We start from the raw sequence: 19,538 nt of genomic DNA, 5'->3' as shown, positions 1-19,538 counted from the left end.
TTGCCTTTGCATCTTATATGAGTTCTTGCCACCACCAATTTTCCCTTGCCAAAAACAAAGAATCATACCCCTCTCTAAATAAGACTATGTGGAGAACTTCTTGTAGACTTGATTTTCTAGCCTTGCGAAGAGCAAGAACTAACACTCCAACTCATGGAAGGTCTACAATTGGAGCAACGAGATAATGTGCTAAATAAAATGGAAATATTTTTCATATAGCTTATTCAACAAGAGTATAACCTGATTGTCATCTAACTCCAAGGAGCCAATGGTAGCAAAATCAGCAAGTAATCATCAATATTTGACCAACTTGACTTTCAGATCATCCCCTTTCCTAATGGCAAACTCATGAAGCTCAAAGTCAAGATTGATATACCCAGTGCAATCTCACAGCAAGTATCAATCAATGAGATGACTCCAATGCTCAGATGCAAGGGGAGAAGGTCATAACTGAGAGTGGAACTCAAGAAGTAATCCCTGCATTAACTGAACATCGGCTATGGCATTGCGGGCTCTCCATTGACGGATGTGCTCAAGTTGAGTAATGTGCTAAATAAAATGGAAATATTTTTCATATAGCTTATTCAACAAGAATATAACCTGATCGTCATCTAACTCCAAGGAGCCAATGGTAGCAAAATCAACAAGTAATCGCCAATATTTAACCAACTTGACTTTCAGATCATCCCCTTTCTTAATGGCAAACTCATGAAGCTCAAAGTCAAGATTGATATACCCAGTGCAATCTCATGGCATGTATCAATCAATGAGATGACTCCAATGCTCAAATGCAAGGGGAGAAGGTTGTAACTGAGAGTGAAACTCAAGAAGTAATCCTTGCATTAACTCAACATCGGCTATGGCATTCCGAGCTCTCCATTGACGGATGTGTGGGAGCTTTCGCTCAACCGCCAAGACCCACGGACCGCTTTTTGCTTCAAGCGTTCCAAGCGAGCTCTAATGGCTACCTCTCACATAGCCGACACACCCTCAATCCTACGAGTGTAGTGAGCTTACCTTGATACCGATATGAGTTGCCTCCTCTCTTGCGCACTCCAGTAGCTCCATGATCCTAGATGCTAGCTCAAGCATGCTCAAGCCTCCTCCATCTCCAAGCTCCAACCGCCATAGCCGCGTGCGCAAGAGAAGGAAAGAGAAGAGAAGAGAAGAGAAGATGGTGAGGAGCTTCACCCCCTTGATCCCTCACTCCCACTCACTCACTCCCTCACACTCACAATCACTCCCTCTCTCAAGAGCACACACAAGCAAGGAGAGGAGAAGAAGAGAAGAGCTCTTGTTGGGCACACACCAAAATAATCAGCTTCCATTCACTTTTTGAACTTTATATATACAAACCCTAAAACCCCATGGGCACCCATCCTTTTTTACATGACCGGCCATTGTGGCAAGGTCCCTTTTTCTAATTTCCTCTTTTGCTTCATGCCCTGGGCCTATATTCGACTATTCTTTTACAGGTGGCACAGAAGGGAGCCTGGCGCTTTTTTACAAGAGTTTTTTGAGTTTTTGAGGCGCCTTTTATTTAAATCTACGCTTTTGGTCTCGGCTTAGCTTTGGAGACCGCCTGCGTGTCCTTGGTCCTTTTCCATCTTCTTTCTGCTTTTTCATTCATCCTTCCGCCTTCTCGGCTTGGGGTTCTCCTCTTCTTGCTTGTGTATGCTCTTGAGAGAGGGAGTGATTGTGAGTGCGAGGGAGTAAGTGAGTGGGAGTGAGGGATCAAGGGGGTGAAGCTCCTCACCATCTCCTCTTCTCTTCTCTTCTCTTTCCTTCTCTTGTGCACGCGGCTATGGCGGTTGGATCTTAGAGATGGAGGAGGCTTGAGCATGCTTGAGCTAGCATCTAAGATCGTGGAGCTACCCGAGTGCGCAAGAGAGGAAGCAACTCATATCGGCATCAAGGTAAGCTCTCTATACTCGTAGGATTGAGGGCACGTCTAGCTATGTGAGAGGTAACCATTAGAGCTTGTATTCCCGCTACATTTGTACCAGTTCTTGATTTTCCTCCTCGAGCCGCTATTTGTAGCTTTCTTCCATGTCTTCCTTGGCCTTTGATTCCTACTTGAGGTCAAAGATTTGTCGTTGTTGCATGGCTATTGTGCGGGTTTTCTCAAGCTAGAAGGCGGCTACTGACTCCTTTTCCGCCACCAACTCAGCCACACCCATTCTCTTATCCTCCTTCGCCCTCTCCAATTGGGGGAGCAGCTCAGCGACGTACTCGCCGTAACTGGCTGGTGGCGTCATTGTTGTGGGGGTTGGGGTGGTCGAGGCCTACACTCTCGGACGCTTATGGTCCTATCTCGACTCAGCATCTGCGGCTGGCCTCTTTTGCCCCGTGGCCATGGTTTCTATACTCTTTCCCTTGGCCATTTCTTTACTGATAAAATATTGCATCCAAGCTAGGAAGTTGAAAACTTCCATGCTAGTGGGGATGCTAGGGGTGAGGATAGTTGGTTCGGTGGAGGGTGCTATGAGGGTGAGGATAGGATGGAGCAGGGCCTTGCCTTTGCCTTCCAGGACAGCGGGTGGCGCGACTTCTGGTATCTACGTGCTAGAGCTAGGCCCTTCTTCCCTCAGCTGGTTGCTCAATGGACCGACGTGTGGCTTTGGCCAAGTCCTCCTCCTCCTTCCTTCTTAGTTCCTCTTCTTCCTCCGCAGCTCTTCTTTGCCTTTCTTTTTCGGCCTTCCTGTACTCTTCCTCCAGTTTCTCCTTTTCCTCCTGCTTTTCTCTTTTTCTCTTCTCAGCCTCCTGTTTTGACGCCTTTTTAGCCCTCTTGACTTGTTCTGTTGTTTCTTCCTCTTCCTGTTTCCTCTTCTTCTCCCTCTCCTCGACCTCCTTAAGGGATTATCTTTTTGCTTTTTCCAAATCCTCTTTCTCCTTCCTGCGGCCTTCATCCGGTTTCTTTTTCTTCTATGTTATCTTCTTCTTGGGTTCCTTAACCTGCTTTTTGCTTGATTGCTCTTCTTGCCCCTGTCCTTCCTTATCAATCTCAGTCATGTCACTGGACCTCTCTTGGTCCTAATGAGGGGGTGACCTGTCGGGCATTTCTCCTTCCCCTTCTTCTGCATCCTACGTCTCTTTCACTACCTCCTAGATGAGCGCAGTTAAAATGCTTCCATAGGCGATGAACGAGACCTTGGACGAGGCTTTCTTCCTTTCTGTGGCCCTAGAAGCTGGAGACTCTCCTCCTATGGGTGTGCTTCCTAAAGCCAGTGCTTTAGCCGCCTGGTCGATAGTTTTACGCACATGGCCGTTCCAGTCGACTTCATGCAGGGTATGAGCCGCCACGTTCTCCAGCACAGGCACATTGATTTGGTGCATCAATGCGTTGTAGCGCTGGCTGGAGAAGAGCGCGTGTACCAGTTTTGCTTGCAATCTGGTTTCCGCATCAAGGATGTCCTGGATGCTGATGCCGTCATTTATCAGCACGTCCTCCTTTCTCATCTTCAACATGGGATACACATCTCTCTTCTGCTTCTTTTCTATTTTCGGCTCCAATCCCAACGCCTTCTCCACCAAGGCGAGGGTTAAGAAAACCTGCACCTGTTTGACGTTTTGTCCCCTTCCTATTGTGACAGTGCCGCACTCATTATCGAGGTCGCAAGACCTAAGAAATTCCACACACTTTGTGTGGTCAGATTCTTGCGCAAATTTTTCCAGGTACTTAGTGAAGTTGCATTTTTCAACGACTCTTCTGGCCGCCTCCTCCTTGGCCACCAAACCTTCTATGTTGTGAATGGTTCGGAACTTTAGCTGGTTGTAGGCGCGGCTCTCCAGAGTGATGCTGTACTGTACTCTTTCCTCTTCCGTGAATGAAGGTCGGTAGGCACGGTCTGGTTGCAACATCTTTCGTTCCTATCATAAACCCCAGTTTCCATTAGTGCTTCCAAATTAACAATTCACAAAAAAATCATAGACTAAAAAGGAAAGACTCTATGTGTTTATTGAATGAAAGCCTTAAAATCTTATCCAATGTGGAGCCTTCCCTTTCAGCTTTAACTTTTTGCATTTTATTTTAAAGTTCTCTTGACATCTTCCTACCTCGCTCATTGTCTACGCGCTTATGCATTTTGCTTGATTTACTGGTTTTAATTGATCTCTTGATTCACATTACTCCCCTTCCCTTCCCAGCTTGAGAAGAATCCTTACTAGAATTGAAGGTATGGGAGGTTGAGGACCTTCGGCAATGGGTATTAGGAGTCACCGACGTAGCAACCAAGTGTAAAAATCGAGGTTGTACTCTAACTGAGCTGCGCGATCGAGATCAAAAGGGCGAGTGCTAACGTGTGTTATGTAAGTGAGAGCATCTGTTAGGAAGTCACCGGAGGCACCGCGGCTAGCAATGTGTAGCTCCTCCTCAATCAGTAGTAGGCGATCGAGGTAAGGATATCTCTTGATGTGCTCTTCTAGGGGGCGGTTGCGAAGAGTGGTTAACACTCTGTATGAGGTTGACACGATATAAGTGGAGTCATACTCCGCTGTTTTGATTGCGCGGCGCTGCTCCACGTTGGTCATGACTCAACATCCCTCTACTTTCCATTGCAACCTAAGAGTGTACCAGTGCCGCAAGAATGGGGATTCAGTCCCAGCAAGTTGGGATAATTCTGCAATTTCTTGATCGGTGATGGCAAAAGTGGTTCGCTGATCGTATGACGTTATGAGGCGCTGTTTGAGGACTTGCTCTTTAGAGACTTTGCTGTCGAGCAATACAGCAACGGAGTTTGCTGCCTTTGCGAAGGCAAGTTCAAATGTCTCCCAATAACAAGGCATCGTGCGTATTTCGGTTGCAAAAGGCTCGGGCAACAAGCCTAAGTCCAAGCGGTCATAGCTCAGAGCTAGCTCTCTGAAGGTGGCATCGAGCCGTCTAATGCAATCAACCACGTCATCCCATGTATCTTTGGCTAGATCTGAGGCCAGTGTCAAAAATGACTTCCGCTCGGACGTGCTGGTAGTTGGGGTTTGATAGCACTAGAGCCTTTGACAGTGGATAGTTGTGGTTGCAGGTGTGCCTTAGGTTCTGGTTGGGCTTCCTGGCTTAGGGCTGGGGAAGCAACAGCTACTTCTGATGGACTGCTGCCTTCAGAGTGGATCATTGTAGTCGGATGGACTCTAGTGGGTGATGGATCATGCGACGGTGTCTATCGTTTGGGCCGGTAGGCTTGTTCGAGTCTCTCGGGCATATGTGTAGATGGGCTTGATGGATGTGGGCCTGGGGAGCACTGCCGCTCATGGTTTTGAGGTTTGATGGGGCTGGGGGTGATCAAGCTTGGGGGTAGCATACGAGTGGCGGTCTTGGCTATGTGGGCTTTAGGGATATATAACCAGGTCTTTTCCTCATAGTAGCCTTGCGCGTACAAGAGGGCTTTGGAGACCCACCTTCGCCGGATCATGCCCTGATTTCTGTAACTGCGCCTTGATGTCCTAGGTTTAGAGTTTTGGGTCTTATGAGGTCGTGTGCGACGACTCCTAGGCGGCAGTTGCGGCTGTTTAGACCTCCATTGGAAACTAGGCTATTGAGCATTAGCTTTTGTTACCACGAGTAGTGGTTCTTGAGAGGTGGTGGGTGGTGGCCGAGCACTACCCTTCTCCTTAGATTCGGATGCTAATAGTTCTATCGGTGGTCGTGCGGACTATTCCATCGCGCAACCCTTGCTGAAAGGTGTATCCATGCGGATGTTGCCTATGGCGAGGTGAATGCACTGCGACTCATAATCGACGTGGCAACGAGTTTGCTTCTTGAAGGTTCGCCCTAGCAACGTCTCCGTGCCTACGTCCTTGGTGTTCGGCAGCACGTAGAAGATCATTGGTATAGTTTCAGTCTCAATAGAAACGGCGGCCCTGCACTTGCCGAGGAGTGCATAGGAGCAACCCCCATATGGATTTAACCTGGCGTTAGTGGGTTGTAGTGGTGGTTTGCCAAGTTGGGTCCGATGATCATAAGTCAAGACATTGAAGTCCGCTCCCTCGTCAATTAAGGCATTGAAGATGCATGTTCGCTTGGCAGTGACCGTGATGTGCAGGTATGCAGGTTCCACGATTTCCGCATCTGCGTCATCGATTTTGGTGATGGTGGCTACCCGGACGTTGACTGGTGATTCCAACATTGGTGGTTCATGCAAAGGATGCGTGGGGGGATAGTATTTCTTGACACGACTGCCATTGAAGAAGCCTATTCCTTCGCCAGCTAGAGTCTCGAGCTCGACGTTGCCCGTTCGGCTGATCGCACGGACCCTGAAAGGTCCAAGACCCCGAAACTTCATTTTTTGCTTGTGCCCCTTGACTGAGTATAGGAGCACTAGGTCACCTTGTTCGAAGTCGCGTTGTTTGACATGCTTGTCAAACCAGCTCTTGCATCGTGCCTTCTCGCATATGAGTGCATGAGTGGCTAGAAGACGAGTCTCCGAGAGGCATTCAAGCTCTACTAGGCGTTGCGTCCATGCTTCCTCTCCTTCCCATCGCTCCTGAAGTACAATTCGTAGACTAGGCACGAAGAATTCTACAGGGAGAATTGCTCCGGTTCCGTAGGTCAGCTTAAAGGGGGTCTATCCGACGGCCGTTTTGCAAGCTGTGCGGTAAGTCCACAAGGCCGCCACCAGCTTGGTATCCCAGTCGCTGCATGAGGCCGAGACTACCTTGGTTAGGACGTTGACAAGAATCTTATTTGTGGATTCTACCTGGCCGTTTGCTTGAGGGTAGTATGGAGAGACTTTCCGATGGATAATTAGGAAGTTCATTGATGAAGTGTGTCCCCTGGTCACTGACTAGTTCGATGGGGCATCCGAATCGTGAGATCACCTGCTCCCACAAGAACTTGGCAGTCGTTCAAGCATCGTTCTTTTGGATTGCTCTCGCCTCTGCCCACTTCGTTAGGTATCCTGTGGCCACAATGATGTATTTGGCCTGAGAATACTGTGCAGCGGGGTTGATGGGTCCCATGAAGTCGATCCCCCATTTTTCGAAGGGTTGACACGCAATGATTGGGATCAACACCATCTGATCCTTGCGAATCGGGACCTTCATCCGCTGACATTCGTCACAATGCTTAACAAATCGTGCGGCATTACGAAACAGCGTTGGCCACCATAGTTGAGACTGCAACACCTTCCGCGCCGTTGTGTCTCCGCAAGTGTCCACCAACAATCCCACTGTGTGCCTCCGAGAGCACGTCGTGCATCTCATGTTCGCACACACATTTGCGCAGCAATCCATCTTGCCCTAAGCGATAGAGCTGGCCTGCTATCAACTAGTAGGGTTGGATTTTGAGAATAAGTCACCTTAGTCTTGCCTTCTCTATTGGTCGTTCAGGCAATCCGTGCTCAAGCAGTTGGACTATGTCATCTGCCCAATATGGTGTTAGATCGGCCTTGAATAAATCCCTCCCACTGGAGAGGTTAAAGAGGTGGGTGTCTGGCAATTCATCGGTAATGCCTTCTCCACCGGATTCCCCTGTGGGGATGCGTAACATATGATCAGCCATGTAGTGTTGTTTTCCCTTTCGTACAACCACGGAGAAGTCAAACTCCAAAAGCAGAAGGAGCCACCAAGCTATGCGTCCTGTAGCGCAAGGTTTGTTCACTAGGTATAGCAAGGCTTGATGGTCTACAAAGAAGGTAAAGGGCGTAGCCAATAGATAATGCCAGAACTTCTTCACAGCAAACACCATGGCCAAGCCCTCTCTTTCCGTCGTCGAGTATTCATTTCCGTCTCCGTGAGTTGTCTGCTAGCAAAGCTCACTGGATAATCTAGGTTGTGCTCACCAGGTTGGCACAATACTGCCCCCACAGCAATTTTAGAAGCATCGATATGCACGTGGAAGGTTATGGTCCAATCCGGGGCTCGTAGAATTGGTGTTGTGGTTAGAGCCCTCTTCAACTCTTCATATGGCGTTGACATGCTTCAGTCCATTCGAAGACAATCAGCAGCTTGTATAAAGGTCTTGCTATCAATGCGTAATTCAACACAAACCGTCGATAGTATCCCATATGGCCTAAGAAGCATTGAACTCCCTTGTAATTGGTTGGGGGTGGAAGGTCAAAAATAGCCCTGACCTTCGAGAAGTTAGTGGCAATGCCGTTCTTCGACACCACATGGCCGAGGATGCATCCATGCTTCACCCAAAACTGGCATTTCAAGGGGTTCAAGGAGAGACGATATAGACATCGGTCAAAGACTGCTTGGAGTTTGTTCAAGTGTTCCATCCACGTCGAGTGAACGCAGAGGTCATCAACAAAGACTTCTAACTCCTTGCGAAGCATGTCTTTAAATATGGTGCACATGAGACGTTGGAAGGTGGCAGGGGTATTAGTCAACCCGAAAGGCATGACTATGTATGCAAAGACGCCCCACTCGGTGTGTGCTCAATTTTGTAAATGAATCCTGCTTTCATCAGCTTATCAATTTCTTCCTTGACAGCATGAGCATGCTTAGGATTCATTGGGTACAGTCGGTGCTTCACCGGCATTGTGTCTGGTGTCGTGGGTATGTTATGAGTCACTACACTCAGATCTACCTCTTTAAGCTCTTTCAAGGACCATACGAACACGTCCACATACTCTCGCAAGAGAACAACCAAACTCGCTTCCTCTTCCTCAGCCAAGTCATCGGCAACGAAGGCTGGTCGGGGTGCCTCTCCTTCCCGAGCTAAGTTCACCTCTTTGACCCTGGCTGGTCCCTCGATCGGCTCCTCGTTTGCCCTTGTCGTTTGGCACCCATCAAGATCACTACCCTATCTCCTTTCTTGAATTTCGTAAATCGTTTTGGAAGGTCCCATGGTTTTCATTGCTCATCTGTTCGGGTGTCCTTGGGTTGGTTCGCCCTTCCTTGCTTCAATCATCTGCGCCTCAGGTGGACAGGTAAGTCCCCGGTTGTGCGTCGGGTCTTGGGCGGCCTAGGTATTTCCGGGTCGCTATCCGAGCTCACCTCTGACTCAGAGTCGAACTCGCCGTATTCGCTAGAAGAGGGGGTCTCCCCTGGTGGTCGCAGTTCAGATGGTGATTCTGCTCTAAGCACTGGTGTCGCTCCTGGTTGAGCTAGGCCTACTTGCTCAAGATCTATGGCTGCTACGTGTTCTAACCAGGCACGGTCACAATTTATGTGCATGAGTCCTCTCTCTGTCTTGTAGGCATTTCTTTTCTGCGGCTTGGAATCCGCCCGTATTTGTTCTATTTCATGTCCCTCCGTGTAGTATTCTACCGAATCCACCTCACCCTCACTTCCATGACTGAAGGGTTGGCAGTCTTCGTACTTGTCGTCAGAGTCCTCTGCGCCAGCTGGTTCGTCGTCCCGTAGGGCTTAGTAAATCTCTTGTCGCCGATCCGGAACTAAGGCCCAGTTGTACATAAGGTTCAAGTCATGCACCCTGGTCCATTGCCACTCGGATTCGCCTAAGAGATCCTGGAGTGGTGTGAGGTTTGCTGTTGAGTTGTCAGCCAGCTTGTATGTTAAGTATTCCATGGCTTTTTTGGAGTTCTCTCTTGTTGCCTGGCACTTGAAAGGTGACGGGCTTAGGTCTCTCAAGATGGGTTCCTTTCATCATGCACATTGGTATAGAGGGCGTGTCGTCGGTCATGCCCATCATCTTGATGGCTTGCTCATGCGCCTCTTGGTCCGAGAACGGCAGGTCGATTATAGCAAGGACATGCATCCAATCCTGCTCCTCTTCTGGACATGGGATATACTTGGTCAAGGGCCTATAAGACTTCTTGACCTGACTGTCACCCTTGAGCATCAAGGAGATGGCATCCAAGTTGACTCGTGAGGTTTTCCAAGTGTCCATCTCTACCCTCACAGCTTCCGTCTTGTTGCCTAAGAATATCAAGCCGTTGCCCCAATCTTCAATAACTCTGGCATTGCGCATCCAGGGCCGGCCTAACAGGACATCGTAGTCCACCCCCTTCATGACTATAAAGTCGACAAAGAACTGGACACCTGCAATTTTCACTGGCCAGTTTTTAAGTACCCCGAATGGCCTCACCTTCATGCCGTTTACTAATGTGACATTAAACCGAGCGGTCTCAATAAGTGGGTTTCCCCAGGTTTGCAGTACTACATGGCTTAGCACACTAACCCCGACTCCCGTGTCTACGATCTCCTTTCTTGTTGTGTCTCCTAAGGCTAGGACTGGTAACACTGCATGCATCTCGGTGCCTTCCCAGAAAAGCATTAATGTGCAAGGATTTTGGCACAGAATGTAGCGTTAGACTCGGTATTTGTGTTTCTGCGTCCTGATCCTATAGATCCGACGCATGTTCTCATGATTCCTCGACCCACTGCTTGAGGTTTTGCCATAGGGTGGGATGCTGCTTAAGCAAGTCTCCTAGGCTTAACTTCACTAGCATAGTGAGGAGGCTGTCGGCTGCTTGTCCTTCTCCTACGCCAAATTATCCTCGCCAATGGCCGTGACTGATTTGTGGGCCTGCAGCATCAAGGCTTGCCCTAAGGGGTACTATCTGTGGTGCAGTTGCCTTTGCTGACTTCGGTCAAGGGGGTGAGTCTGCCGTGCTCATACTGATGAGATCCTCACTCTCGTCCTCTAGGATGGGCTCAGCGTCTCTTAAGTGCTCTTGGGCCTCTTTTACCCAGTCCTTCACCTTCTCTTTGGCCTCGAGTTGGCGCTTCGGATGCGGGTACTCCCCTACCTTGGCACTTCCCTTTTCGGCCGTCTTGGGGGCTGAAGTTTCCATCTCTGCGTCCTCGACTTTTTTTCCAACAAGCAGAGTTGTAGCACTCTCAGCTTTCAGTGCGATCTTAGACTCCGGCCTCCTCTTCCTTCGCCTGCGGCTCTTTTTTCCCGTCGAGGCTGCATCAAGATTGCTGGGCCCTGGTAGTGATATGACGGCCTGCTTTGTCTGGGCACGGATCATGATCCACAACGGGATGGGTGTGGCCTCCCCACCAAGGTTCTCGACGCCGAACAGCCCCAATGGGACAGATGGTACTTCGGCTGAATTTGCAGAAGGTTTTTGCTTTGGGCAATCGACGAAGAGATGGGTGATTCCACACTCAACACACCTTAGGTCAGCTTTGTCTCTGTTCTACTGCTGCCTCTCGGGGCAACGTGATGAGACGTGGCCTGGGTGACCACAGATCCAACAGATGATTGGATCCTGCGTCTGCCCTCCTAGGCCTCTACCTCGTCCTCTCCCTAACGCCATCACTAGTACTGGTCGATAGTCCATAAGGACGGCATTGTCCTCTTCGTCGTGAGAGACATAAGGGTATAAGTAAGTCTCTTCCTCATTTGGCTTTTCCACGTAGTGGATTGGAGCGTCACTCGGTGGATGGGTCACATAGAGACCGGGCGGCCTAAGTATACCTATAGGGTTTATGTCCATCCTGGGGACAGTCGGCTTAACGTCGTTAGGCGCAGGAAGGGCCAATGGGACTCCCCTTCCGAAAAGTGGCTGCGGTTTGATTGCTAGGTAAGGCTGACCATATGGTTGGGGGTACGGAAGTCTCATGGACAATCTGCAGTGCATAGCGTTGTGACCGAACCTGCCGCAGTTAGCGCAAGGTCTCAAGCGAGGGTTTTGACACTCGGCTGGCAAATGATTTCTGCCACAGCACACACATTGGATGTGTGGCTGTGTTGGTCGTCTCCACAGGTCTTACAACTTGACTATCTCCATCTTGACATCGGCCAAGTCGTGGTTCGTCTCGGTAGCCTTCCCCTTATCTTGGGATGATAGGGCTGATCGCTCACCAGAGGTTGGTGCTCTTTCCAAACCTCGCGAGATGGTTTCTTTTAAGTTGGAGCTCTTGGAGCTCCTCTCTTTCAGTTGATCGTCAACTCTAATAGCTTCCTCAAAAACCCTAGCTAGCGTGTCTCGTTGCAAGCTCGAGTTGCAGTTCCTCGTTTCGAATTCCGCTGATGAACACAGTTGAAACTGCTCTTTCAGTTGGTCATTCACCTGTAGGGATTCTCTTGAAGAGGCTCCTTACGTGGGTTGCGTAATCATGAATGTCCTCTTTCTACTTCACATTGTCATACTAGCAGATTGTCGGAGTATCCAAGCTCAGCAATTCTCTTAATGAAGAGATTCTTGAGGCTATTGAAGTTTGCCCGCTCTGCAACGTCTAAGCTTGTATACCAGGTCCTGCCATTGTCACCGAAGCAGAGTCCGAACGCTTGAGAACGCTGAGTCAAATCGCTAAGGCCGTTGGCTTCGCAGACTTGCTCGAACTGCTCTACAAAGCTGTATGGGTCGTCATGAGGTTGGTACTTGTCGAGCTGCTTTGCGACTATCGGGATTTTAGACTGGCTCTTAGAGCCTTGGGTTGCTCCTAACCCTTCCAGCAGTGAGGTCGCTAATGCTGCAGCACTTTGCTCTGTTGCGATGTTGTCTAACAATCGCTTCATAAGAAGTTCGCTCAGCGTTAAGTCTCCTTCTAGGACTCTCTCATGATCCGTTCGGTTTTGCCAGCTAAGTTCAGCACTCATTGTACCTCACGCAACTCCATGCTTTGCCTTTGACTCCTCACCTACTGGTCTCTATTCTACGCGGCTATGCCTTGCAACGCCTTATGGGCTAGCTTCCTCTCTTCTTCTAAGTCTGTGATGATAACATCTGCTATCCGACTGCGGTGCTCATATTGGGCGTGCGCATCGTAGCTGCTGACCAATTGCTGAATAGCCTCTGGGAAGATGACCAAGTCGAGTACCTCGTTAGACCTGCGGTCCGAGCTTTCCTCCGTCATAGTCGAGTTCTTGTGCTTTGCCAAGCTATCGATTGGATTGAGTGGGTTTGTCAAATCCCCTTCGTTTGCGCCACTTGCTTGGTCCTACTTTGCGTGTTGATGGTTTGTCTCCGTCCGTGGGTTCTCTCCTATTCGTGGGTTCCTTTTGAGTAGCTTATCTGAGTGAATTCCTTGACTTATTAAATACAGTCCTCAAGTTATCTCCACTCCGTGCGTGTGTTCTTTCTGGTGCATGTATGTTCAATGAGGCTTACAGTTTTTCTTAAGTGCACTTCAAGTGCGAAAATTCAAGGTGAGTGTGGCAAACAATCTCTAAACGTCTCATGCACCCTCGGGCCTGATAGACTTTATAGATCAATTCTCTGGCCGTCTAGACGGGATTTAGGGCCTTTCGGCTACGTTGCCTTGCCGTTTCTTGGGCTCGATCAAGGTTTTATGGCTCGACAGGTTACCTCTAGGTCTCTGGGATTCTAGGTCTCGCAACAGCCCTCTCAAACTGTTAAGCAACCATACCTTACGATTTTGTCTACTCAGTGCGTCAGAATCAAGCTCTAAACGTCAGGAGGGCTTATGACAGGTTACGCCGCTGAGCTTCAGTTGGGTCAAGTCAAATCTCTGAGACTGAGTTAGGCGGCCCAACTGGTCCGAATTGCAGGAGCCGAGCCGATTGACTCGGACGGGCCGAAACGCGCATGTCCAAGTGCAAAAAGTTTTTCGTAGGCCGAGGTCCGAGTGGAGTAACTCAAACGGGCCGAGCTAGATGTTGGGCCGAGGGCCGAGTCGGGTCCTGGGTCGGGTGGACCTCGGGCCGATTGGACTTCGAGCCAAGTGTTGGTTTGGTCAAAGGACCGAGTGGAGTAACTCGAACGGGCCGAGTCGAGTATCGGGTCCGAGGGCCGATTAGGGTTTTCGGATCGAGGTCCGAATGGGCGGGTCCGAGGACCGAGTCTAATCTCCCTAGTCAAGCAATCATCCCCAGCACAAACTTCCAAGTCCTGGCTAAGGCACCAAGGGAAGTGATTGGTATACCTGGGGTGAGCGGTAGGCTCTCCGATGAAGCAATCCAATCGAATCTTTGCGGGGGCTCTCTCTCCCTCTCTCTCTCTCTCTCTGCAACGGTTGCAAATGAGCTCTTCCTTGGCCTCCTGGCCCTTAAACCCCTTCCCAGGCAGGACTTTGACACTCTCAATCACTCACTTGCCGACATTAAATATCCCAAGCTAGCTTTTTGTCATTTTTTGCATATTTTATGCTCTGTTTTGCTCTGTTTGCAACAGTAAACCCTATCCTTTCCCGGTTTGATTTCCTAATCCTATCCTATACTAAATGCAACGAGAATCGAAAGTAATAAACTGAAATGATTTCTCCCTATTTTCCAATCATCAAACTAACTAACTAACTAACCCAAAATACTTACTTGTTTCGAAGATCAAAACACCCAACCTTCCTACCTATCTCAAGCTCTGTTTCGGGGGAGAATCCCTTACTTCGATGCTTGATATGGGACGCGTAAGCACTCAAGCTTAAATCCGTTGGTCCCGGCAACGGAACCAAAATGTGAAAGCTTTCGATCAACCGCCAAGACCCACGGACCGCTTTTTGCTTCAAGCGTTCCAAGCGAGCTCTAATGGCTACCTCTCACATAGCCGATGCAAACCTCAATCCTACGAGTGTAGTGAGCTTACCTTGATGCCGATATGAGTAACCTCCTCTCTTGCGCACTCCGGTAGCTCCACGATCTTAGATGCTAGCTCAAGCATGCTCAAGCCTCCTCCATCTCCAAGCTCCAAACGCCATAGCCGCATGCGCAAGAGAAGGAAAGAGAAGAGAAGAGAAGAGGAGATGGTGAGGAGCTTCACCCCCTTGATCCCTCACTCCCACTCACTCACTCCCTCACACTCACAATCACTCCCTCTCTCAAGAGCACACACAATCAAGGAGAGGAGAAGAAGAGAAGAGCTCTTATTGGGCACACACCAAAAGAATCAGCTTCCATTCACTTTTTGAACTTTATATATACAAACCCTGAAACCCTATGGGCACCCATCCTTTTTTACATGACCGACCATTGTGACAAGGTCCCTTTTTCTAATTTCCTCTTTTTGCTTCATGCCCTAGGCCTATATTCGACTATTCTTTTACAGGTGGCATAGGAGGAAGCCTGGCGCTCTTTTACAATAGTTTTTGGAGTTTTTGAGGCGCCTTTTATTTAAAACTATGCTTTTGGCCTTGACTTAGCTTTGGAGACCGCCTGCATGTCCTTGCTCCTTTTCCATCTTCTTTCTGCTTTTTCATTCATCCTTCCGCCTTCTCGGCTTGGGGTTAACAGGATGTGCTTAAGTTGAGCTAATCAAGTATCCAAAATAGGCTCTAGATCAATGATCAGGTTCCAAAGTCCTTGAGATTCAAGCACTTGTTGCATGAAGTTTGACCAAGTAGTGAAATTCAAGCCATTAAAACAGGTCTTATCCGTAAGGCATTCTTGGCCGTTGCAACAAGGGTGGTAGTGCTAGGAGATGGATAATGTCCATAATGGGCATAGGGTGGATAGGGTAGGGGACTTTACATTTGGTAAGGAATCCCAAAGTGCCCAACATCCATGTGAGAAGTGTGTACAGTGGATCCAAACGTGGGTATGGATTGAATGGGCATGGACATGATGACTGCATAAGTAGCCCAGGGAGGAGAGAGAGACACATGAAGCAGAAGATGGAAATCCCTGCGTAGAAGTGACCCATGGAGTGTGTGATGATGCATCATAAGCAAAGGATGGACATCCTTGTGTTTAAGAGGCTGATAGATGACGAGGTAAGTGTTTGAGGAAACTAAGGGGAATACCCATCACCGCCATCGTAGGATGAAAAGAGGTACTCACTTGTGGGTATGTGGAAGGCGCAATGTTAAAGGGCGGTATTTCCCCTAACAATATACCAGGGTGCAAAGGGGTAGTGAAGTAAGGGTAGATAGAAGATGGTATGAATAAAGCGAATGTGCTAGGATCAGAGACAGAGAATCTAACTCCTAGTGCGCTAAATGCGAAAGTGGAGTGCAATCCGAGGTTTTGGAATGAAGAAGAGAGAAAATCGAGGTGTGAATTAGAAGAGGATGGGATAAAAAGAATTTGAAAAGAGTGTCTTACATGCTAAAATGAAACAAAAGATATCAATATACCTAATGAAGGATGTCTGCTTTGAGAGCCCCCTCTATTGAATTTTACATACTGAAAAGATCCTGATCCTACATACCAAAAGGAGAAACAAGAGAGGGTTTTGATTCATATGACTTAAAGGGTTTATACGAACTTGACGCTCGGCCTAGCTAAGATAAAGAAGATGGGACACCAATCATCCCAAATATCATATGTCCTCCATGATCGAAGAGGTAGCTAGTCTCACCAACCAGTCCGATGTAGCAGTAAAGCTAGTAGAGGAGGATGGGAAGAGTTTGAAAAGAATGTCTTACATGCTAAAATGAAACAAAAGATATCGATATACCTAATGAAGGATGTCTGCTTTGAGAGCCCCCTCTATTGAAGTTTACATACTAAAAAGATAATGATCCTACATATCAAAAGGAGAAACAAGAGAGGGTTTTGATTCATACGACTCAAAGGGGTTGTATGAACCTGATGCTCGGCCTAGTTGAGATAAAGAAGATGGGTCATCAGCCGTCTCAAATATCATATGTCCTCCATGATTGAAGAGGTAGCCATTCTCACCAACCACACCAGATGTAGTAGTAAAGCTGGTAGAAGGGGTATAAGCTTGACTATACGTGATGCACAAGTACTCTTCAAACTCCCCCTCTGTCAACTAACTAAAATCTGGAACAAAAAAAGATAAAGAAGATAAAGCTGAAGGTAGGGTGGCATCTTCCTCGCAGAGTTCATAATGTGTCCTCAAGGCCTCCAATGATGGAGAAGCCTATGTCCTCAAGGCCTCCAATAATGGAGAAGCTTGATAAGACATCGTGGGAGCCCGAGAAGAAGGTGGTTGAGACATTATGAATCAGTTACATGTCGTTTGTGTACCTCACACAAAACCAAGCCTCCACAATATCCGCAAGATAGTCTTTACAAGAGCACCAGCTGATGCCATGTGAAGATATACTGGGGTTTGCATTAAGGAAACACAGAAAGTGCGGCCACAATTGAAACACAAAGACTCGGACGATGACGTGAAAAACTCAAACCCTAAAAGCAAAACGTAAAAACACAAACACAAACAAAGAACAAAGAAAACTTTAAAGTGAATCAATGCTATAAATGAAAGAAAGAATGTACAAAATACCCAAGCGTAGAGCTGCCCAGCAGCCGGTGGCTCTCATGGGAGCAGGCTGAGGGAGGTATCAATGTGTATCATCCACCCGACACGAATCGCGAGTGCAGTATCCACCAGTGGGAGCAGAGGCTAATGAAGAAAAATGTTGAAAACACAAAAACGACCTGATGTAGATGACGGAAGCCGATCACTCGCAACAATGGGAGATTGGGCGACAGTTGTAGACCACATGCAACAGTTGTTGGGGGCTGGACAGCTAGGAGAAGAGGGTTGATGGTCGAAACTTACAAGACAAGGATGGGGCTGAATGGTAGTTAACCTGTCTATTTATAGACATTGAAGGATCCTCCCAAATTAGGGTTTTGCATATGGGACATAGAAACTCTCTAGAACCGCTCCTTGTTTAATGAAAAATTTGGTAATTTGCTGTTTTGGGGCTGTTTTAAAGAGCTAATCAAGATGTAATGAATTTTTAGCTCAGCAAACATCTCCAAGGCTGCTAATGGGTACTGCCTTGGTGAAAACACCTGCTGAAAGTGCCTCTAGGCTTCGTTTCTGCTAGATAAGGCTGTATTCAGCCAATTGCCACTTTTGGCTGTCTGTACACAAAAGCTATCTTCCAAAACTTGTCAATATTTGTATCTTGCCATCATCTAGACCTGCACTTTCATATCTATTCTGGATTTGGATGCTAAGAAGTCTTTAGGGAAGGACAATGATCTGCTAGCGATACAGATAATTAGAGCAGTCATCTTCATCAAATTTACTTATTTTCTCTTCGCCGAAATGTAGAGAAGTTTGACAAACATCCAGAGACTTAAGGGGTATGCAATATATCTCTTCCTGTAAGGCAGATGGACTCTTAGGACCTTAGTGTCTTGGTCCATGGTCTCTACTTTCCAAGAATTTTCTTTTTAGTTCTCTGACTTACTGGTTAAGCATCACTAAAAAGTAATAAATATCCATCATGCAGACCATTGCAAGCCACATTTACATTAGAATTTAGACCATAGGTTCTTTCTTATTTCAAGAGGAAAGCATATTGTGGGCATGATAACTGGACTCTCACAACATCACCAATCAATTCCATCCACAATATAACAAAGACATGTAGATCAAATGATGTCTCAAAAATGTATCAGAGCATAGAATCTTTCTCTTTTGAGAAGAAAATGAATCATGGGACAGACCTTTCTAATTGAAATACCAATAATCAATTTGATTCACAATCTAATGGAAATCAAAGAGCATAGAATCTTTCTTCTTTTGAGAAGAAAATGAATCATGGAAGTCTTCAGAAGGACAATGAGACCTAGCATGTCCTAGTATGAAAGTAAAATTGTGATTTGTCCTGATATGGCAAATGCCAATGAATGGATATCACAATAAAAGATCATATCTCTAACTACTAGGGCATGGTATTAATGTTGCCTCCAAACTTGAGAGAGAATCTCCAACAACAGAATCTTCATCTTGTACTCTGTTGTTCACTGAATTGTAGCTCTAGCAGGACTTGCCCTTAAACGAAGGTACACTCATAATTAGCCTTGATAGCATCCCACAAGTCTAGAAGTCTTGTCTCGCAAAGAAGAAAACTCGTCTGCAATTCTGTTTTGCAGTGACTTGAACATAATGGCATATAAAGTGTAGCTCCAGCAGGAATTACCTTTGATTGGAGATACACTCATAACGAGCCTTTATAGCATCTCACAAGTCTTACAAGTCTTCAAAAGACATTGGGACCCAGCAGGGAGAATGATAGGTTCTTGCATGAAAAAAGTAAATGAATGGATATCATATTAGAAGATCATATTTCTCTCTAATAGGGCATGATATCGATGATATTGATGTTCAGTTTATACTTGAGAGAGATTTCCAGTTGCAAGAATTTTTCATCTTGTATTCAATGTTCATTGAACTTTAGCTCCAGCAGGACTTTCCATTGATTGGACATATACTTGTAATGTAATGAGCCTTGATAGCATACCACAAGTCTTAGGGGCCTGGAAAGAAGAAAACTCGTTTGCAAATTTTATTTTGCAGAGATTTGAACCCAATGCATATGCATAAGCTTCCTTCCCATCCCATTCACCTTGTTAGGTTGACTCTTCTTCTTGCTGAGTAGGCTCTTGCTCACATTGGTTGACAGCAACAAGCAATTAGAGTACACTTTATCTTGTATTTCAGGCTGGAAAATTCTCTATACAGCTTTGATTCTCTGTCCAATGTACAGACGCCAGGGTTGTCCACATCTGACAGACAGGACGACTCATCTGACAGGTCCAGTCCAACTGCGCAGTATACTCAAGCTGCTTGTTTTTGCAGTTCCAAGCAATAACCATCACATGCAAGTAGGTGATTAATTCTGGATCCTATCTACAATGTAGTCAAATGGATGACTTACCTTGAGGCTACTTATCCCTATCTTTGGTACTTTCAACAGACAGAAATATGATCAAATACCTATACTGATCTTTACAAGAGGGATTTTAGCTTCACCAACTCTAAATTTGAAGGTCTATTAAAGTTGTTCCTTGTGATCTCTGA

General features: G+C 47.1%; 1 protein-coding gene across 2 annotated transcripts in view; it reads right to left on the bottom strand.

Moving 5' to 3' along the window:
* OWL1 (DNAJ heat shock N-terminal domain-containing protein) overlaps positions 1-19,538 on the bottom strand; it is a 176,299-nt gene that overhangs the window by 110,809 nt on the left and 45,952 nt on the right. The window lies entirely within an intron of this gene.

Source organism: Lygodium microphyllum, chromosome 12 (assembly GCF_053477565.2).
Source record: "Lygodium microphyllum isolate KBCC chromosome 12, Lygodium_microphyllum_v1.1.10, whole genome shotgun sequence".
In the NCBI taxonomy this organism is placed as follows: domain Eukaryota; kingdom Viridiplantae; phylum Streptophyta; class Polypodiopsida; order Schizaeales; family Lygodiaceae; genus Lygodium; species Lygodium microphyllum.
This window is presented reverse-complemented; position numbering and strand designations above follow the sequence as displayed.